This window comes from Pinus tabuliformis, chromosome 2_2, assembly GCF_031772625.1.
Source record: "Pinus tabuliformis cultivar Carrire ecotype Pingquan chromosome 2_2, CPIR1, whole genome shotgun sequence".
NCBI classification, from domain to species: domain Eukaryota; kingdom Viridiplantae; phylum Streptophyta; class Pinopsida; order Pinales; family Pinaceae; genus Pinus; species Pinus tabuliformis.
In genome coordinates, this window is record NC_142300.1 from 884,429,775 (window position 1) to 884,453,132 (window position 23,358).

The 23,358-nt window shown below is 40.4% G+C and overlaps 1 pseudogene; it reads left to right on the forward strand.

Moving 5' to 3' along the window:
- LOC149195852 (auxin response factor 19 pseudogene) overlaps nt 1-5,375 on the forward strand; it is a 55,976-nt pseudogene extending 50,601 nt beyond the window's left edge.
- The last annotated feature ends 17,983 nt before the right edge of the window (nt 5,376-23,358 follow it).

Here is a 23,358-nt window from a genome sequence, read left to right on the forward strand (position 1 = left end):
CCACTTCTGAACCATCACCAGCCTTATTCCTACCTTACACATCTCCCCCTACCATTCCATCATTCCTCCATCACTTCAAACACTCACGGTAGGTCATCCTGTAGCAGTTTGTAGACATCCTGTAGAAACCAAAGTATCCTGTAGGATCCCCTGCAGACATCCTGTAGGAGGCCACTCACTCGGTTGCTGAGCTTCTGAACGTGAGGAACCTCTGTGGATGGATGCTAAGGATCCCTAGGGACCTCTCCTAGCCTCCCCAACCTTTCCCACGCTTTCCTTCCTTCTCCATCCCATCTGCACAACCAAACCCTAGTTAGCACAAAATCACAATCATCCCACACACTTAAAGGAAAAATACAAAAACATGTCTTTTACAATGCAAGTAGCTTAGATCCATGCATTTTCACTTATTAGAGGTAATGACAGCATTGGTAGAAGTTGCATTTACATTCTTTGCATTGTAGAGGTTAGACTAGTCAAATTAGGGTTTCCTAGGTTTACATGCTTTGATTTGCTTTCAGTTCATTTTTGTCAAGTAAAGTAGCTTTCCTTTGAGATTAGCTTTCGTCCATCAATTAGCAAGCTTCTTCTGAGAGCCTATAGAAGTTGGCTTGAGCCCTAGCGGACTTGTGCTAGCTGACCAAGTGACAGCTGCGACAAGAGCTAGTACTTGTGCATATAGCACCGTCGCTTCCAAGTTTGTACAAACTACCGGGTTGATAAAATGAGAGACAGGAAGCCCCAGGAGTTGTAGCATTATTGCTACAATACTGGAGCTCACCATCGTTTTGGCGCCGTTGCCGGGGAAGCGGCAGAGTATTGGTGATTGTTGCTATTCTTCTATTTTCTACTACAACCTTCTGCTAAGTAGTTTATTTCATTTCCATTATGCAATTTCATTTATGCAAAAGTAGATTAGCATTTCTTGCTTTTATAGATTAGCATTTCTTTCTTTCATAGATCAGCATTTCCTGCTTTCATAGATTAGCATTTCCTGCTTTCCTAGAATAGCCTTTCAATTCCGCATTTCAATTCTGCAAGCGTAGATTAGCATTTCAATTCCGCAAGCGTAGACTAGCATTTCATTCTTGCAATTTCGTTTGAGCAAAATAGATTAGTCCTTTCCTGCTTTCATTTCAATTTCGCAAGATAGTTAGTTGCAGTTCAATCTATTTCATGCCTTGTAGGAGTAGAGGTAAGTTAGAAAAATGATTGCACAACACCCCCACTGCTTCACACAGCCAAGATTCTCTCTTCTTCGATGGCTGTGATTGAAGAACCCCAGGGTGGACATCAAGACATATCTGAAGAACCTCTAGGGGAGAAGAAGAAGAAAACATTCCTTTGGAGCAAATGGCTACAAGCAGAAATGTTGGGAGCAGTCCCTTATCCAAAGATGAATTTGCAAATCAGATCGAAGATTTCAAAAGTGACATGAGGTAGTTTCTTGCCATGCAACTGGATACCTTGCGGATCCAAAAGAAGCAAGAAGAAGCCAAGAGGGCTTTGGTCATTTTTTGTCCTAGGTGCCTTAAAAAGCATCCTAGGAACGAATGTCCAATGCACTCCCTAGAAGTATGTTTTGTATGTGAAGAATACCATCCTACAGATCAGTGCCCTTCCTTGCCCAGAATCAAAGCTACATATCAAAGAGCCAAGGGAGCCACTGAATCACTCTATTATATGAACCAAAGGAGGCCACCTGGACCTAGATCTTACTAGCAGGAGCTGCAAGGGATACCCGAGACCTATCATGACCCTTATCAAGCCACTTTCATGCCTTCTTGGGATCCCCCTGCTCATCCTTCCTGGTCTACACCTCCTCCTTGGTCATATTCTCCTTGTTCCTTCACAGATCCATATTATTCCCAACCAGTTTCTCATTCATTTCACTCTTATGCTCAGCCACAGCCTCAGTGGAATGCACCTTATCAGGAGTGGAGACCCCAGTACAACTCTCATCCCACTCATTTTCCTCCACTACCTGCTCATCCACAACCATCGCCTCCTCCTCCACCAAGGCAACCCCAAATGCCTACCCAACCACAATGCCATCCATCTCCATCTCAAACTCACACCTCCACTCATCTACCCGTACCATTTCAAAAGCCATACAATGGAGTAGCTCAACCTAATTGCAGGGCTGAGGCACAACATGTGCAAATGACTCCTTTTGAGCTCAATGATCTTCACCATAGCTCAGGAAAAGCATTGCAAAAAAGAGATCATCTTGGAAGCATTGAAGGATCACATCCAGCAAAAGAAGATTCAAAAGAGGAGATCAAAGAACCATTGATTGCACTTGATGAAGAGAAGAGATCAGAATCAGAGATCGAGAGAGTTCCTTCATGGTTACCATCAAATCCTCCATGTACTCAAGAGAGAGATCAGCAAAAAGAGGAAGATGAGAAAATCATGATAGAAGGTGACATGAAGAATGATCCAGATCAGCAAAAGAACCAAGGATATCAAAGCTATATTGAGATATGGTTTCAGAAGGTCACTAAGTTGCAGCAGTACTTTCTTCCTCAGCTATGTTTTGTACTTTCAAAGTCAGATCATTTTGTCTCTGAGATCTGGATAGTTGTCAAAGCATGCATTCCGAGCCTTTACATCATCTTGTCTCTAATCTCGATGTGCACATGGCTCCATTGGAAGTATTCTTATACTTGAAAATGATTTTGTTTTTCAAGTAGGGTAGGGTAGAAAAAATGAAAAAAAAAGAGAAAAAAGAAAAAGAAAAAAAATGAAAAAAGAGGAAAATAGAAATCTAAGGTGAAAACCTCCTCGGAGGCGCCTTAGATTGGCTCATTGATTGAAAACCTCCATGAGGCGGTCAATGGGTTGGAAAAAAAAATATAAAAGAGAATAAGATCTTTGGGTGAAAACCTCCCTTGGAGGCGCCCAAGGCAGGCAATTAGGGTGAAAACCTCCATGAGGCGCCCTAGTTGTTTTTCAAAAAAAAAAGAGAAAAAGAAAAAGAAAAATAAAGCTAATCTCCATTGAATAATTTCATGTTGCAGCAATGACATTGCAGGTTGTAAGAAGGACGTTTCATGACAGGAGGAGCACTCAAATCAAGGTCAAAGGAATTTCTTGTGCCTTCTACAGGAAGCTCTGTATTTCTACAGGAAACATCCTGTAGAACCTTTGGACAAGCCAAATCCAATTTCAAAAGTGAATCTGATGGTGGGAATCTGTTGATTAGTCCTACAAGCACTTGTGTGTCCATCCCTTGCCTTCATCCATCATTTTTCCACCTCCTTGTGCTTCTCATTGTGCTTCTACAGGAACTTCCTGTAGAAATTGTGGGAAACTAGGCATGCATTTCAAAAAGTGGTTTGGCAAGCATGGTAGCTTCCTCAAGGGTTCAGAAGCCCTCATGCAATCTTCCAACTCCTCCTCCATCATCTCCATACCTGCATCACAGCCAAAATTCATTTTGTCATACCATGCAACCAAAATGCAAAGTGCCTTGAAGCAAAAATCCATAGAACCAAATTTGTTTTTGCCATAACTTGAAAACCATGCATCCTTTTGACAAACCGTTTTATGGGGAATTGTACAAGGTTGATGACAACATGCCTGAGCAGTTTCATGCAATTCCGGTGCACGGTTTCTAAGAAATCAGCCTCCATCACCATCAGCCATTTTTGCATTTTCTCCACAACCGTGCATCTGTTTCAAAACCTGTTTCATGGGGAGATGCACATGGGTGATAGTAGCCTACCCAAGTAGTTTCAGCCGATTCTGATGCACGGTTTCCAAGAAATCGACCTCTGAAATCTTCAGCCATTTTCCAATTTCCTCGAAATCCGTGCATCCATTGATCACGAATTTTCTATGGGAGATGCATCATGATGGTAGGAACATGCCCACCAAGTTTCAGCTCAATCCAATTTTCCGTTTGGGAGAAATGGCAAAAAGAAGTTCTGGTCCTGTGAAAATTCAATGGCAGTAGTTTCAGGATGCAGATCTGAATGTGGAAATGAACTCTTGTTGCATGCATCCAGCCAGAGGACACCTGCACAAGGAGAAAACAATCAAAGATTAGCAGCCAAGCCACATGCAATCAGAAAAACCAAGCATGCAGCAGAAGAATCAGGGCATGCAGCAGCAAGACGCTTCACAAGCAGCCGTTTGGCTTCAGGTACGTGACAAAACCTATTCCTCTATTGCATGAATCTAATTCAAGAACAGCATGAACGAATGGAGTGATGGAATTAAGCCACGAATATAGGAAGGATCACTTGACATCTAGTTCTTGAGAAAATCACGCAGCATGATCAGTCATTCACGTGGAAGAAAACACAGTTAGTGGCAGATCTGCTGAACTCTCATGCACAGGGCGCCAAATAATTAACAGAGAGAAGAAGACATGTATCACTGTAGTTTGAAAAATCTAGTGCACATGTTTTTGCCACCTCATCACAAAGACGGCTTGGTTGGAACTTATGAACTGTTGTTCATCTGCACTTTCCACGTCCTCAACTGAAGTTTTCACAACCGGTTAACCTATCATCCTCCAATAAGTTTTTCTACCTGTTTTCAAAATTATCCCGTGTATCAGATCGTTCAGAGGCGCGGAGACATCCCACAGGCGTTTCTACAGGATGTCGTCTACAGGAAAGGCAGAAAACAGCCTGCAGAAAGAAACCACGGGGTTTTTAGGAAAACTCAAGCTCAAAACAAGGAGAAAGGAGGAGCATTAATTCAGAACTTTGGCATGCCTGCGCGGGACCTCTTGTTTCATTGCCACCAGTGGGTTGCCTGGTGGTATATCTTCCACAAGGCCACAGTGAACCGGTAGCAGCTTCAATGCAGAAGGAAACAGATGGACATACTCCAAATTACCCTAGTCTCCCCTCCAAGTTGATTTGTCAGCTTCACAATGTTACATTGCATATGTGGAGACTGATGAGGTTTATGCACAGATGGCTCTTCAACCTGTCAATACACGTGATAAGGAGGCACTGTTGGCCTCTGATCTTGGTCTGCAGCAAAGTAAGCAGCCTATAGAGTTCTTCTGCAAGACATTGACAGCAAGTGATACAAGTACCCATGGCGGCTTCTCTGTACCTCGCCGTGCCGCAGAGAAAATATTTCCACCACTAGATTATACGATGCAACCACCAGCTCAAGAACTTGTGGCCAGAGATTTGCATAACCATGCATGGACATTCATAAATATCTATCGTGGTCAGCCGAAGAGGCATCTTTCAACAATAGGATGGTGTGTATTTGTGAGTACGAAGAGACTTTTTGCTGGTGACTCTGTCCTTTTTATAAGGGATGAAAAATCACAACTACTTCTGGGTATAAGGCGTGCAAATCGGCAACAAGCAACTATGTCGTCATCTGGGTATAAGGCATAATCGAGTTTCTATCTGGGAGATTGAGCCTGTTGCCACTCCATTTTTCATTCGTCCTCCACCTTTCTTCAGAACCAAGCGCCCACGGCAGCCAGGAATGCTAGGTGAAGAATCAGAAATAGAGAGTGCCATCAAGAGATCTTCACTGTGGTTTGGGGAGGAGACTGGTATTATTAATTCTCAAAATCCTACAATGCCTGGTGTTGGTTTACTCCAATGGATGAACATGCATCAGAGACCTGATATAATAAACTCAGCCATCCAGCCTGATTACCATCGTCCTATGGCTGCTGCTACCTTACAAAAACTGGGGAACAGTGACATGACCAAGCTTTTGAATTCAGCCCAACAGGCATTACAGTCACATCAGTTACAATTCAGTATTCCACAGTCCCAACAGTCAGAATTGTATCAACCTCAAATTATGTGGCCACAACATCAACACCATCTTCATATGCAACAGCAAAATCCTTCACAACAAGTGGAGCAACAGCACAGTTCAAGAAGAAGGCACCCTCAGCCGCGCAGACCAAAACAGCAGACTGTTTCTACAGGAAGACAGAGGACTGTTTCTACAGGGAGACAGAGGACTGTTTCTACAGGAAGACAGAGACTGTTTCTACAGGAAGCCAGCGAACTGGTTCTACAGGAAGTTTGAAAGAAGGAAACCAAAGGAGAAATCGGCCGAGATGATTAGCCAAAGAAGCCACCAGGGCCATCAAAGACAAGGGGAGAGATTTGGTTGCTCAGAGGATGAGCAACACTTTCAGTAGGGGGGTGATGATGAGCCCCAAAAATGCACAATTATTTGGGCTCATTCAACCTCCTCATTTGGCTTAGTCCACCATTCTCATTTGTTTATTGCATGTTTTTGATTATTTTTATGTTAATAGAGTGAATTTGGTTAGTCATTATGCCAACAAGTCTAATGGGTGCTTTGTGTAGCCTTGTTGGTCAACTTGGAGACAAAATGGAAGGTCTTAATGTGCACTTGGCAGCCAAATTCGTGGGAGAACAAGCTAGAGGATTTGTAGGAAGGTGTCCCCCTCATTTATGGGCCCTTACCTCGAATTCTCCACCATCAACTCGGAGTTCAAGGGCCACCGAATCAATCAGCTCAAGGGCAGCTAAGCAAGTCAAGTTGGACTGCTGTTAACTACAAGTCTTGGGCAGCCAAGTCCCTAACTTTTAGGAGGACTGTTGGGTCCTCAAATTGTATAAATAAGAAGGCTTTGGGCCTCATTTTGGTTAGCTAGTTAGTAGTCATTTGGTAGCTAGTAGTTAGTCATTCTTGGGATTAGCTAGTTAGTCATTTCGGTTAGCCAATTAGTCTTTTCTTTGTAAGCCAGTTTTGGCATGATATCAGACTTTTGATTATGAATAAAGGCAGCAGATTTTGATCTAATTTTGAGTTTCTAAGATAGCAATAGATCTCCTCGGTGTTGTTGTATTGTTAGCATTTTGTTTCAGCACTTTGAGTTTTTACTTTCACATGCAATTTGAATTACAGGTTGTTAATTTAGTCTTTTTCATGAGTTTAGAGAGGATTTGCTTATGGTGAATTGGTTTTCAGTTGCTTAGGTTAGCAGAGGATAGATATAATCTATTGGAGCTCCAGCAAAAAGGTTGTTAAGGCTCACTGCCATCTCATTTGGGATTGGGGTGCAATCCATAACTAACCACCAAAAATACGCATTTCTCCACTTGATGATTGCTGCAACACAGTCACGGTTATGTTAGATGCTTCCATGTAATTCACACCTGCACCACACTCCTTTACCACAGCTTCATGCACCTTCTTCTTCACGTTTTGGATTGCTGTTCATTTAATTCATAAGCACAGGTAGTCTAGGTTAATGCATTTTCGGTTTGGTGACAGTCACAAGCGTTTGTCTCATTTACACTGCTTTCCCTCGTTCCATTACCTTCTCCTCCATCTCGATCACGCATGCAAACACATCTTTGACCTCTGCTCCACTCTGTTCTCTCCCAAAGTCTTTCACTCCTCACGTAGCTTCACTCTTTAGCCCTTTCGTTGACATAGCCCTCTATCTTCCAACCCACTCCCTACACTCACTCCCCATCCTATTCCTCCACTTCTGAACCATCACCAGCCTTATTCCTACCTTACACATCTCCCCCTACCATTCCATCATTCCTCCATCACTTCAAACACTCACGGTAGGTCATCTTGTAGCAGTTTGTAGACATCCTGTAGAAACCAAAGTATTCTGTAGGATCCCCTGCAGACATCCTGTAGGAGGCCACTCACTCGGTTGCTGAGCTTCTGAACGTGAGGAACCTCTATGGATGGATGCTAAGGATCCCTAGGGACCTCTCCTAGCCTCCCCAACCTTTCCCACGCTTTCCTTCCTTCTCCATCCCATCTGCATAACCAAACCCTAGTTAGCACAAAATCACAATCATCCCACACACTTAAAGGAAAAATACAAAAACATGTCTTTTACAATGCAAGTAGCTTAGATCCACGCATTTTCACTTATTAGAGGTAATGACAGCATTGGTAGAAGTTGCATTTACATTCTTTGCATTGTAGAGGTTAGACTAGTCAAATTAGGGTTTCCTAGGTTTACATGCTTTGATTTCCTTTCAGTTCATTTTTTTCAAGTAAAGTAGCTTTCCTTTGAGATTAGCTTTCGTCCATCAATTAGCAAGCTTCTTCTGAGAGCCTATAGAAGTTGGCTTGAGCCCTAGCGGACTTGTGCCAGCTGACCAAGTGACAGCTGCGACAAGAGCTAGTACTTGTGCATATAGCACCGTCGCTTCCAAGTTTGTACGAACTACCGGGTTGATAAAATGAGAGACAGGAAGCCCCAGGAGTTGTAGCATTATTGCTACAATACTGGAGCTCACCAGTAGGCCAGCACCTACGTACTAGTATCTTGGCTAGTACAAGAGCAAAGGGGGTTGGAGCTCCCTTCCAAGGAAGTTTGGAGAACGAGAGAAGGTTGTAGCCTTCTGCAGGTTGTAGCCTGCGTACTGGTATAAGGCTGCACCAGTACAAAAAGATTGTAAACTGAAGTTTCATATTAAAGAAAGATAGAGACGACTTGCAGCAGGTGGTTTTCACCCACATTTGGTTTCCACCTTATATCATGGTGTTCATGTGTGTGGATTTTGTATGATCTGTTCTACTGCATCTGTTTACTCTTAATATGGTGAATAATGTCCTTATGCACTTAACTGAAGATAAACTAACTGAATTATAAGATTTCTGGTTATACGCTGTTTTCTTTAGACACAGTAGCGTGTACACGCTGGTTCACTTAATGAAAGTAGCGTATATGTTTCTGAGCATTGAAAACGTTTTATAGTTCTGATAATACTGATTCACCCCCCCTCTCAGTATTATTTCCAACAATTGGTATCAGTGCAGGTCCTTCAGAGAAGCTTGACCGCTTGAAGGTAGATCATTCATCATGAGCAACTACGAGAAAGAAGCATCAATCAGGCCACCGGTTTTTGATGGGACAAACTTCAATTATTGGAAGGTAAGAGTTACTGCCTATCTTCAATCTCTTGGTACAGAAGTTTGCAACATCGTAGAGACAGGCTACACTTTTCCTTCAGCTACTCCTACAGATGCAGCCGAGAAAAAGAAATATGAAACAAATGCGAAAGCAGTCAATACTCTATTGGGATGCATCTCTCAATCAGAATTCATGAAGGTAATGCACTATAAATCTGCAAAAGAAATATGGGATAAAATGGTCACGAGCTATGAAGGAGACGATCAGGTAAAGCGTGCTAAACTTCAAACTCTCAGGATTAAGTATGAGACTCTCAGAATGTATAATGATGAAAGTGTGGCTAACTACTTCCTTAGGGTAGATGAGATTGTCAATTGCATGCAAAACTTGGGTGAAGAAATAAAAGAGGCTATTGTGGTTGAAAAGGTTCTAAGATCTTTGTCCCCCAAGTTTGAATCTAAAGTGTCTGCCATAAAAGAAAAGGAAAATTTGCAAATTCTTACTATGTCTCAGCTTCACGGAATTCTAACCGCTTATGAAATGAGAAAGGGAGGTCCATCAGACAGAAGAGAAGCTGCCTTCAAGGCTTCAGGCAAAGAAGATTACTATGAAGCAAGTCACCTGCCAGAAGATGAAGAAGAGGAATCAAATTTTGTTAGAAATCTTCAAAGGGGTTCTGGAAGGTTCAGAGGTAAGTTACCTTTTAAATGATTTTCTTGTGGAAGAGTAGGTCATTATGCTGCCAAATGTCCTCACAAAGATAAGAATGACAAGGGAAAGGAACCTGTTAAATGGAACAAGAAACAATATGAAAAGAAGAAAAGCTATTACACTCATGAAGATAGTGATGGACTTTCAAATAGTGATGAAGATGAACAAGGTAATAGATATAAACTTTTAATGGCTTTTGAAGATGATGACTACATGGATGCTATAGATGTAGAAGGCTTTTATGAAGAAATGAAAGATCTCAAAGTTTGTTTAGAAGAGAAGAGTGATATTATTGATTCTCTACAATGTCAACTAGCTGAAAAGGAAAAACATCTTGAAAAATTGGAATGTGAGATTGTTTGTCTTAGAAAGGAGATTGAGAAAACCAAAGCAATTAATCTTAAGTTTGTTAAAGGATCTGAAACCTTGGATGAGATTATCAATGTGCAGCGATCTCCTCTGATCAAGACAGGTCTTGGATATAATGGAGAAACATCTCAAGCCTCTACCTCTAAAAGTTATCTTGATGCAGCAAGGAGAAGCGAGCAAAGGCCAAATAAAAGTCATAAGGTGAATCAGGGACAGTTTACCTTAAGAACAAATAAAGACCATCAAGAAATTCGGGGACAAACTGCCTTAAGGACAAACAGAAGCTACAATCAGCCACAGGTAAAATCTTCCCAATTTGCTTCAAGAATGAATAGAAGCTACAATCGGTTGGATGATAGATCTGATTATCGCAGAAGTTTCTTTAATGGCCAATGCTTTTCTTGCCATAACTTTGGTCACAAAGCAGCTCAATGTGTTGCCTACAAAACAATCATGACTAGAGAAGCTCAAAAGCAAGGGAGAATGACTGGAACCATGAAAAGGACTTATAACAATTTTTCGGTTCTTGAAAATGAAGTTGAATGCTCTATTTGTAATAACTTTGGTCATGAAGACTCTGAATGCAGGAGCAGGTTCCGGAAGACAACTCAGAAGGAACAAACCTCAAATGTTAGAACATGGAGAATAAAAGAATCACAACCAGAAAGATGTGGGATAGCCTTTTATGCAGAAGGTCAAGAAAGTCTATGGTACATTGACAGCCGATGTTCGAAGCATATGACAGGGGACAAAGAAAAGCTTGAGTCATATACCGCATTAGAAAAGGGGAAGAAAGTTTCTTTTGGGAACGATATCTCTGCAGCCATAAAAGGAAAAGGTGTTGCTCCGTTGAAAGAGAAGGTCAAAGCAGGAAATGTTTTATATGTTGATGGATTGAAGCATAATCTTCTGAGTGTCAGTCAGATGTGCGATCAAGGAACCGAGGTAATATTTAGATCAAATGGATGTTGTGTTCACGATCTTGATACAGGTAAAACAATGATCAAAGGAAGAAGGACTCCAAATAATCTATATATCTTTGAGGAAAGACAACAATGCTACTTAAGCAAGGATGATGAACATTGGCTATGGCATCGGAGGTTGGGGCATCTAAGCTTTTCACAAATAAGGAAAGCATGCAAATATCAGGCAGTTTGTGGTCTTCCAGATATCAAAATTCCAGACAATACCATATGCAAAACTTGTAAGTTTGGAAAGCAAACCAGAACTAACTTTCCAGAGAAGGAAGGATCAGCTAGCATGCCTCTCGAGCTAGTCCATACAGATGTATGTGGTCCATTTAGGAAGAGGACACCTCGAGGAGAAGAATATCTGATATTATTCATTCATGATTTCTCCAGATTTGTTTGGTTAGGGCTCATGAAGCACAAAGATGAAGCATTCGAAAAATTCAAATCCTTTAAAGCCTTGGTTGAAAATGAATCAGGACACAAAATCAAGTGCCTCAGATCTGACAGAGGTGGGGAGTTTACCTCAAACGAATTTTTCGATTTCTGTGAAGAACATGGGATAAGAAGAGAATTCTCTACAGCTAGAACTCCTCAGCAAAATGGGGTTGTGGAAATAATGAACAGAACAATCCAACAAATGGCTCGTGCTATGATTGATGAATCAGGTACTCCCGCAACCTTCTGGGGTGAAGCTGCACATGCTGCGGTTATTATTCTTAACAAAACAAATGTCCAAGTAAACAGCACTCAAACACCTCATGAGCTCTGGAGTGGTGAGACTCCTTCGGTGAAGCACTTCAAAATCTTTGGGAGCAAATGTTATATTAAGAATACTGATGAGCAACTTGGCAAACTTGAACCAAGAGCAGATTTGACAGCATTGATGTAGTGGTTGATGAGAAGGGATATATTCCTAGGCAAGTTCATCATGAAGACATTGAAGAAGATGAAGGCTACCCTCAAAGGCGGAATGATGAAGAAGAAGAACCTCAAGAAGAAGAAGAACCTCAAGAAGAACCAGAGGAGCAGACAAGAATAGAAGAGAAGACTCCATCCAGATATGTTAAAAAGAATCATCCAGAATCTCAGATTGTGGGGCAGAAAGAAGCAGGAGTACAAACAAGAAGGACACTTGCAGAAGCTTCAAGCTATTTGGCATTACTCTCCTCCACTGAACCACAAAATGTGAAAGAGGCATGCAAAGATGAATGTTGGGTCAAAGCAATGGATGAAGAACTTGAGCAGATCGAAAAGAACAACACTTGGGAATTAGTTCCTAGACCAAAAGATAAGAATGTAATAGGAACAAAATGGGTCTTCAAGAATAAATTGAATGAAAATGGAGAAGTAATTAGAAACAAGGCCAGACTTGTTTGTAAAGGGCATGCGCAGCAATAAGGAATAGATTTTGAAGAGACCTTTGCTCCTGTGGCAAGACTTGAGGCCATCCGAATGTTCCTTGCTCTCTCAAGCTTTCAAAACTTCAAGGTATTTCAAATGGACGTAAAATCAGCCTTTCTGAATGGAGACTTAGAAGAAGAAGTATATATTGAGCAGCCAGATGGTTTCATTCTTGGGAATGATCCAAACCTTGTATGCAGATTGAAAAAGGCTCTCTATGGACTCAAACAAGCTCCAAGGGCTTGGTACTATCGGTTGGAAAAATATCTTCACCAACAAGGCTTTTCAAAAGGATCAGCAGATAGCAATCTCTATATAAAAGTTGAAAATAACAAATTGCTAATTCTTGTTGTTTATGTAGATGATACTATCTTTGGCAGTAATGAAGAGACTATGAGTCAAAACTTTGCCTTGGTTATGCAGAAAGAATTCGAAATGTCACTACTTGGAGAATTGACATATTTTCTTGGATTGCAAATCCAACAAAATGAAGGAGGTATCTTCTTGTCTCAAACCAAATACCTCAAGCAGATCTTGAAGAAGTATGGCATGGAAGAGTCAAAGCTAGTATGTACACCCATGGTTACAGGATGCAGCCTCAGTGCAAATGATGAATCAGCAGCAGTTCACCAACCCACTTATAGATCCATGATTGGGATTTTGCTTTATTTGACAGGTACCCGACCAGATATTACACATGCAGTAGGAATTGTTGGAAGATTTCAAGCCAACCCAAAGGAAACTCATCTTCAGGCAGTTAAAAGAATCTTCAAGTATCTTCAAGGGACCCAAAACTATGGCTTATGGTATCCTAGAAATACAGATCTCGCTCTACATGCTTACACAGATGCAGATTGGGCTGGAAGTGTGGATGATAGGAAAAGCACAAGTGGTGGTGCTTTCTTCATGGGTTCCAAATTAGTATCTTGGTTCAACAAGAAACATAGTTCGATTGCCTTATCTACAACTGAAGTAGAATATGTGGCTGCGGCATCTTGTTGCACACAACTTCTTTGGATGATGCAGACCTTGCAGGACTTTGAAATCACTTGCACTCCACTAGTCTCTATCTTATGTGATAATACAAGTGCAATCAGCATTTCAAAGAATCCAGTCATGCACTCAAAGACCAAGCACATACCAATCAAGTACCATTTTCTTCGGGAACAAGTGCTTCAGCAGAAGGTCAAGTTGGAGTATGTTCCTTCTAAGGAACAAGTTGCTGATATTCTCACAAAACCATTGCCCAGGGAAACTTTTGAATATCTCAGACAAAAGCTGGGAGTAGTTGATGCTTCATCCTGCTGTTAAAGCTTGTCTGTTCTACAGAAAAGTTGGTATACGCAAGTTACGTAAGGGATATCCGCGTATAAACGCCGATTTATGCGGGGTAAGTCACATGTATGTTGTACGCTTGTTGCAGAAAGTATATCCGCGTACATACGCTGGTTTATGCAGGAGAAATCACGTATATGGAGTTCTGAACAGCAAGTGCAAACTCTGGTTTGAAAAGGTCTGAGATGGGTATGTCAGAATTCTTCAGGCACAGTTTCAGGGGGTGCAGCAGGCACAGGTTCAGGGGGAGCAGCTTAAAAGTCTCATAAAGCATTGTTGGCATTTAGATGTTTTGGTTGTTGGTTTCAGGAGAAGGAGCTCAGAAAGAAATTCTGGTTGCTGATCTAAAAGATGTTTATCAGATGTTGCTGGTGACTTTCATAAGTCTTGGTCTAGATCTGTTGTCTCTATGTCATGTATCTCTTTTGTGATATCTCTTTTATGGTGTCAAGGTCATGTAACGGCCTATTTTGGTTTCCCCACTATGCCTGGGATGAATGATGTAATATAATTGGTTGTTTCTAATGTGTCCCCTCTTGGTAGGGAGTATGGATGTATGTATTGAGTCTTTTGGTGATAGGAAGGTCCCTTATGGTGTATAAGTCTTGGTTCTTGTTGAAGAACATCGTTTGCAGATATGGCCTACAGTCAGGGGGAGCATGATTCAGCACAGCCAAGCAGAGGTATCAGCATGTCCTCAGGGGGAGCAAAGCCCTTTGCCCTTGATGACAAAGGGGGAGAATGATTCTAAGGATCTGAAGGTTGCCATCAAGTCCAAAGGGGGAGATTGTTGGCATTTTGGCACAGGTGTGGTGTTATGATACAGGTGTTGTCCTTGATGGCAACTTTCTTTGATGACAGATCTCCGTTCAGACTACAGAATGAAGAGAAATCTCATATACGCAGGTTAATTAAGTCCAAGTTGCGTATACACGCTGGTGATCTGCATACTAAGTCGCGTATACGCAGGAGAGCTATATACGAAGGCGTGTATACACGCAGATGCATGAACAGAAAAGGGCGTATATGTCGGGAAGCTTCCTTTTGGTCCGTGGTAGTTAGTCCTCGGTACTTGAGCCTATGTCTTTGGACCAAAGTATCTCGACAGACGTGTTGATCCCTAGTTTTTAAGTTGATGGTATTGGATCTCTATGGTTTTGGCCCTTGGTATTGAGCAAGGCCTAAGGCTATATAAGGAGAAGAAGATCATTAGGCAAGTACAACTTTTGAAAAGGCTTGAATATCTGAAAAAGAAAGAGATCTGGTATGCAGGTTCTGGGTTGCTTGATCTAAGCTAAGCAGAGATCACTTCGGTTGATGGAAGACTAGATCTAAGGATAGATCGGGATCTAATGATTTGAAATGCACTATTATGATGCGTATTTCTAGATCTGCATACTGACGCAATGTTATGTCCCGGGTCTAATTGATGTCTGGTACAGCTGCAAGTTGAGAGAATTTATTTTTAGATCTGTACGCAGGTTGTCTTTGGTAAAAGCGCGTGTATACGCGGGTTGCTCTCATTGAAGTAGCGTATATCTTTTGAAGCTTGATTTTTGGGTTTGCAGTTGGGTCTGACTGTTATTGCAGAGTTCTGTAGTCTGCTCTGTGTTCTGGTAACTGGTGATTGACAGGGTTTCAGTGGTTCAGTGATTCAAAGATTGATGATGCTAGTGGTTGTTTTGTGCTTCAATGATCTGTTGTGAAAGTTGAATGAATTGTGGTCTTCAGATTGTAATGTTGTGCTTCAGGAATATCCAGTCTGAAAATGTATGAAAGGTGGTACCTGAAAGAAAGAAGATTGTAGGCCAGCACCTACGTACTAGTATCTTGGCTAGTACAAGAGCAAAGGGGGTTGGAGCTCCCTTCCAAGGAAGTTTGGAGAACGAGAGAAGGTTGTAGCCTTCTGCAGGTTGTAGCCTGCGTACTGGTATAAGGCTGCACCAGTACAAAAAGATTGTAAACTGAAGTTTCATATTAAAGAAAGATAGAGACGACTTGCAGCAGGTGGTTTTCACCCACATTTGGTTTCCACCTTATATCATGGTGTTCATGTGTGTGGCTTTTGTATGATCTGTTCTACTGCATCTGTTTACTCTTAATATGGTGAATAATGTCCTTATGCACTTAACTGAAGATAAACTAACTGGATTATAAGATTTCTGGTTATACGCTGTTTTCTTTAGACACAGTTGCGTGTACACACTGGTTCACTTAATGAAAGTAGCGTATATGTTTCTGAGCATTGAAAAAGTTTTATAGTTCTGATAATACTGATTCACCCCCCCTCTCAGTATTATTTCCAACACTAAACACCCATATCCTAGGGATCGAATTGAAGGCATAGGACTAGCGATGTTGTTTTTATAAGCCAACCAATTCTCTATCGCCCAGCATTGCCTTGCTTGCGGTTCATTTAGGCATTCGACTGCATTTTCATTTCGATGGTTGCTCTCGGCAGCGCAGAAAGAGGTTGGAATCGAGTTGTTATTACGTATATAATTCAAAGCTCGATCGAAGTTACGTATTAACGGAAATGAAAGCGGAGAAAAGGTCTTGGTTTCGAAGTCCAGCTGGTTCAACAAGTTGTTGGCGATCCAATGGCCCCTAAACACCCATATCCTAGGGCCTGTTCCGCGAGATCAGCAAACTTCATGCATCGGGGCCCCGTCTCTTCTCAAATACTGGTTCGTCATGTTCCAGTGCAAGGATTGATGCCTGAAGTGGCTTCCGCATCGAAGTATATCCAATATTGTGTCCAAGGTATGGAGGGCTCTTTTGAGAAGGGAGGGAACCGCATAAAGAGCCGTCGATTTTGGACTTTCAAGAAACAACAACCAATCTTCACCTAGAGACTTCTTGCCCATGTCCATCAATTCATTATTGATCATTTATAATCATGTTTGAGAGAATTTGTTGATGGATGAAAACTATATCACACTTAAGGTTGGAAGGTCATGGTTCTAGCAGTGATTTTCTTTCTTCCTTTATTCCCACAAGCAGAGATTTTCTTCCATAATATCATTTGCAAGACATTTCTTTATTCAAAGAGAGCGGGAGTGTTTTTCTGTTTTGATCTTGTCTACACAATATGCTTACACAGTGAACGTATTTAATAATGATTAATGATGCTTTTAGTAAATAAGATCATAATTTCTTGAAGGATTTTATTACACGGACTCAGAAAACTAGATAGAATTAGTACAAATTAAAGTCATGCTTTACATGGAGAATTGTGTGAATTTATCTTGAATTTATTTCAACATTTACAATCTTCCTTTTTAATGTTGTTTAGGCATTGCTTGGTTTCCAATTAAACTGTAGTTAGGATTTACCTTATGTCTACCAATAATTAGGATTTCCTTTTGCAATTGCTAATAGTGTAGGTTTGTCTTTTGTTAGATTGCGATTTGTTTTCAACTGTCGGGATTGGCATTTATGCTTTCTGAAGTTTCCTTTGAAGTGCAAGATTCAATTTTATTTGTTGAGATTGATGTGCAAGTTAGACTAGAATTTGATTTATAGGTTGTTGGGCCTCTCTCTGGCATTTCTAGTGTTGCACCTCGAAGTTCATGAAATCCCATATTTATAATTAAATTTTGGTCCATTAATATGCCCTATATTACACCCAACATTTTGGTGCCATTGTCAGGGAGGCGCTTAGGGGATTTACCTTGGTAACCTACTGCAGTTTGGTTTTCTTTTCCCCGAGTTTCTCTTGCAATTTTTTGTTCTTTAAATTTATTTCTTTCCTGAATATCTTGGTTATTTGAAGGTTTTTCATTTCTCGAGTGCTGTAAGAACCCCCTATATATATACACTACCCCTTTGCTGATAGAATATCCCAGCTGGCTTGTTGAGAACAGGAAAATGGTAATTTGATGAATATTCCAATGAGGACTTTTGATGTTGCTGCAGAGATATACAAATCATCCAATGAAGAACTCACAAGTGCATAATTTAATATTTTTCTTGAACATAAAATCAATATTATTAAATATTTGATTTCAACGTTGGATGAATTGCAAGAAGAACAGAAAAAGGATGAAGAACCACTGCTGATCTTTTGCGCTAGCTGTAGAAAGAAACACTTCCTTGGAAAGTGTCCACTTAGTAGCCTGAAGGTTTGCATAATTTGTGAAGAGACTCATGCAACAAAACATTTCCCATCACTGCTAAGATTACTAAAGGTACTCAGGAAATCAAGTAAGGAATCGAATCAACTTCCAGGTATAACTCAAAACCCATCACCATTTAATACGTGGACTAATTCTTATTATCTTGAGCAAGTTCCACAACAGATTTATAATCCTACAATTCCATGGAAAACTTTTGATCCTCCTCCAACTGAATACCTTACATCGTGGCCATAATGGCCCTCTCCCTAGACCTCATCCTCAAATCAAATATCCCCATGGCCTCAAGAATGGTTTGGAGCCCCTTCCTTAGGGCAATATTTCATGCAAAATCAACAACAACAACCATAATTTCCATTCAACACACTACCAATTCATCCTCCTCCATGGTCCCATATACCTTCACAACCTTACCCTGATCCATACCCTAGCCCTAATCCACATCTTATCCCTTATCCTAATCCATACCCTAGCCCTAATCCAAACCCTAGACCTAATCCTAATCCATACCCTAATCCAAATCCTAGACCTAATCCTAATCCATACCCTAATCCAAACCCTAGACCTAACCCTAGTCCAAAGCCTAACCCAAATCCTAATCCAAATCAAAACCCTAGTCCAAACCTTAACCCAAACTCTAACCTAAACCATAGCCCAAACTCTAATCTAAACTAGCAGGTTGCACAACAATTTGAAACACCTATTCTTCCCATTGACTCCTCTACTGAGTGTAATGATAAATCTTCAAGTTTGGGGGAAGGGGTGAGTTTGGAAACATCGCTATCACTACAAAAAATTCACCTCAGGAAGATCTAAGAAAATTAGAGGACCAATCTATATTTGGAACATGTTTTGAAACTGTTGTTGGAGCTCAAAACCTTAGAATTTCCCTGAACTATTCTTGTCAATCTGAAAAGAAGATATTTGAGCCTGAACTTGAGGGATTTTTGTTTTGTCTTTCACCATATCCTTCATACCTCCAAGAGAGTTATCCTCAAGTTGTGGAAGATTTGTTTTAGTTAGAGAATCATAAATATGTGGATCCCATTGAGTCCTGGTTTCAAGCAGTCATCAACACACCTTATTCCCATATCATTCAATAACCCTTTGAAACATATCAATTAAAGCAACTGGTTGCTCATACTCTGACATGTCTTCAATTTTATTCTTTAAAATTGAGTGTGAGTATATTTACCATTCTGTTATGCACATGGCTACATTGGAAGTACTCCTACACTTGAAGGATATCTTCCTCTCTCTAAATTAGGGTAGGGAAGTATAAGAGAAATGAATAAAAATGTCATTTGAAATAAAAATTTTACAACAACACTCTTGAAACTGCAATTCCTAAGGCACAACTATTGAAATTTCTATCATTAAGCACTCTTGTGGTAAGAATTTTTAGAAGCAATTCACTCTTAGTACCTCATATTTTATATAGTGACTTTCATTATTGACTGATATTATTCATTGGGTCAGCTATGGGTATTGTTATAGTTATTTTTAATACTTTCCATTCATAAGAGTAAAAACCTACTTCTATCCTATTCATTCTAACAAACTCTCATCCAAGAAACCTTTTCAAGTTTCTCTTCGAAGGTATTGATGAAAATCCTCCTATGGTGGACCACTCCTATAAAACCATAACAAGCTCTCATGAGAACCCTAACATGATCAACCTAGGGAATATTTCAGTCATTAGCTAAGATGTTTTCTATAAAATGAGTCTTTAGGGTAGAAGGACCAACCAGTAAAGATTAGTAATTAAATACTTTTCATGCCATCATGTGCTCTTAAGGAGAAGATTTTCCTCCCCACATATTAAGTAACCTATCTAAGGTTAATCATAATCAAAGTTATTTTTTTCCATAAACATATTAATTGAGGGATGGGAGGTCTCATTACGAGTTGAACTACCATGATCATGGGTCCTAATGAGAATGAAATTACCGCTACTAGTCACCAAGCCAGGGTAATGGATTTCATTTGAAAAGTTGGAAGACAAGAGGTCTCATCACGAGCCAACTTGCTCATTCTTGTTAGTTCTTGTGAATGGCACTATCGTTAGATGGTTACCAAGCCAGGACAATGGCCTTCAATTAATTTCTAAACAAATGTAAATGATTTCAATCGAATTTGAATCTATATCTAATAGATGGGACACAACCATTTCATGGGGTTAAAAGGCATCCCTCTCGAGGATATAGACGCCTGCTGGCAGCAGGGCCATGCCTTTGTTATTAAAGTTGATTTTACACTATGATTTACTTGGTCATTTTTGTCTTTCCCTAAACTCATTATCAAATCTCTCCGAGAATGGCTTTAAGATCCTTCCGACATTATTCTTTGGAGTTACCTTTTGGAATAATTTATTTTTTCTTATGGACATGGGACCTGTTATCACTCAAAACTTTTCCTTAGAAGTTTTGGAAGAAGGGAAGGCTTCGAGGTAACCACAAACCAACTTTTAAGCATAGGCTCTAGCCAACCTATGGCTCAGAGAGGGCTCTCTCTATATAATTTAGCTATGTTTGATTAGATATTAGGCTAGTTCTAGAGTTCAGGGGGGTTTTTGATTTGTATGAAGATCTGGTGGTGGAATCCTTAAAGCAGGCTAATAGGTTGATGCCTTTAGGCCATTGGGCAATGGAGTCAAAGAAGGGGCAGAAAAGCTAGAGTTAAATCACTAAAGGGAATGTTCAAGGGGCAAGATAGCAGAGTGAAGTACAAATCCTTGGACTAAATGGTGAGATGAGTCTTAACGGAGGTGAGAGGGCAATCAAGAATCATCAGACCAAGGCTAAGATGGGGAATAGCAGTGAATCATGAGTAAAGGGCACTTAGGAATCCTTTACTATAGACCAGAGGAGAAACTACGGAAGCTAAGGAGCAGTTAAGAATTCCCTAGCTAAGATATTTTAAGAGAAAACATTAAGAATGTATAACAGTAAGACAGAGTGCAGTCAAGCAAATTCTGAAATAATATTCAAGTTAAACATTTAGAATTCTGAAACATTTAAGATTATGAAACAAATTTAAGGGAGATAAAACAACACAAGAAAATTACTCATTTGTACTCCGCTTTACACATGAATCCCTTGAAATATTTGATCTTTATTCATCAATCCAGCATGCTGGCCCAATCAGTGGTACAAAAGCTTTTACAGTCTTTGAACAAAATTCTATTGAAAGTATAAGAATCCACACACCATACTTCGGAATATGAAGTATATATACAAAAATATTTACAAAATATCTCGAAACAAATTGAAACTTAATCTAAGGAATAAAAATAGCTTCTTACATGAAAATAGAGACAGAGGTTGAACTGCTTCATGTTGTCCCTTTTATTGTGGTTTTGTTGGTTGTTTCAGTTGAGTTGGAGCCCTTTAAGATGGTTGATATTTGTAGTATTTCTATGCTGGAATCCTCTTTACTTTCATCTTTCAACTGATACTCTTTGACCCTACTACTCTTTGACCCTGCTGCTCTACTTCTACCTGTTTTAACTGGTTGCCTTCATTTACCGTGCAGTAACTTTCTGATGTTAATTTATTGCAGTAAATCTGTCATGTTTTCCCACCATTCCGCATTAGGTAGTTTTACATTCATCATCCTTCTATAGATTTCATCTACCTCTATGTACTTTGCAAAATCTGGCTTAGTGAGGAACAAGTGTTTTGTGTCATGCTCTAGGAAAAGCAAGTTCTCCAATGTGTCATATAACACTTTTCCTATTGGCAGGGCTTTAATGGCTGAAGAACTTGCTTGTTCCTTAGCCAATTTTCTTAGTCTATATCCATAGTCCAGCTGGGGCATAAGTTTGTCATTGATGACCATAGGACTGGGAAGACCCTTCTCCCTGAAAATCTGAAACTTAGCCATCAAACCTATCAATGGCTACCTGCATGTTATGGTACTTCTCTTCTAAGTGAAGCATAAGGTTTATTTTGGAAAGAACCTTCCTTATCTCTAGAATGACCTCAGTCCTATCTTCTATGTTAAGCACAGGAGCTCATATCTATTCTTGATGTTTAGGAAGTGGATGAGTCGATTGGCATCCTCTAGTTTATCCCCCAGTTCTTCCTTTACTTTTTGGATAGCTTCAGTAGCTACCTTCACTAATTTTGCCTGCTCAAATATAACTTGAATTGATGGCCAGATATCATTGACAGAGTCAATTTTATTGGCCCAGAGCATTTCTTTGGTTTTTCCCAATGGTTTCTGTAGTGTTAAATCCTTCTTCAGGATTTTTATTCTCTCACCCATTCTCAGTGCCTTTTGTGTTTCTTATTTTTGTTAGCGTTGGGAAAGTTTACAATCAGTTTCCAGACTTGCTACCCTTTCCTTTACTCTCTTCATCTTTATAGCCTGGATAGACATCTCTTCCATGGCTTTGACTAATTTTGCCACTTTCTCTCCCTGTGTACCTATTTTTGTTGTAGATTATGTTGTTACTGGTAATGTTGTGGCAGCTAGAGTTGTGGGTGCCAACGATGTTGCTAGTGTGGAAGGAATTGCTGTAGATACTATGGGGATGGTAGTTCTAGAAGTTGTGGCCAAGTCACTTTGCTTCGACTGAATTAAAGTGTCCAACTCTTTCTCTGTCTCCTTGAGTTGATCATTCAGCTTCAGGACCAAGTCCATGAGCTCTTCATGTCCTTGTTGTGCTTCTAGGACTTCCTTTTTTTGTGGGACTTTCTTTTTAATTAGCTATTCTGTAGCTTTTACGTCTTTGGGATCGTGTCCCAATTCAATCACTAAGTCCTCTAAGGACTTGATTCTATTATCCTTGGCCTATGAAGAGGCCTTCTCCAACTGAAATTGTGTTGATATATTGCTTAGGGAGTTCTGTAATTGGTGGGAAATAATGGCCTTCCCTATTAATGTGGAGTATATCATCTCCCTTGTTTGCTTGTGCAGTTCAATCTGGTCAATGGGATGAATATCCCTTGCCAGTACTTCAAAATCCACCTTTTTGAAATCTGATGCTGCCCTTGGCTGCTGAGTGGTTGGCTTGATAAAAGTCATCTACATTTTCCCCTCTTTGATATCAAAGGCTGACATTAGCCTTGTTTGATTAGTGGGGGTCATCTTCAGATATTGGGCATATGTTTGGGCCTTAAGCCTCTCATTTCTAGCTTTGATCTCTTTGTATCTTTCCTTGATATCTTGGTCCTTATCTGTAGGAATTCTGAAGGAAGATACCTCAACACTTTGCTGCCTCATCAACATCTGAGTCTGTGATGTGGAAGGCTCCTGCACACTCCCAGATGGAGTGGTGGGTCTACTTCTTTCAACCTCTGTGTTGGTGACCTCAGCTAAGTCATCAGTGAATTCTTGCTCAGAGGATGGATTGGGCTTTTGCCTTTTGTTTGATTCTTGTTGTACATCAGAAGTAGGCATTCCTAAAGTGGAAGCCCCTTCTCTGTTCCTTTTTGGGACCTTCTCCTCATTCTGAGGAGTTTGCATGACTGGATGGGCACTTGAAGTAGTTGGTTTTTCTTTTGATGGTTCTGTCCTGGTTGACTATTCTAGCCTATCTGACTGTTCTGGCACCTGTAGGAAAGAA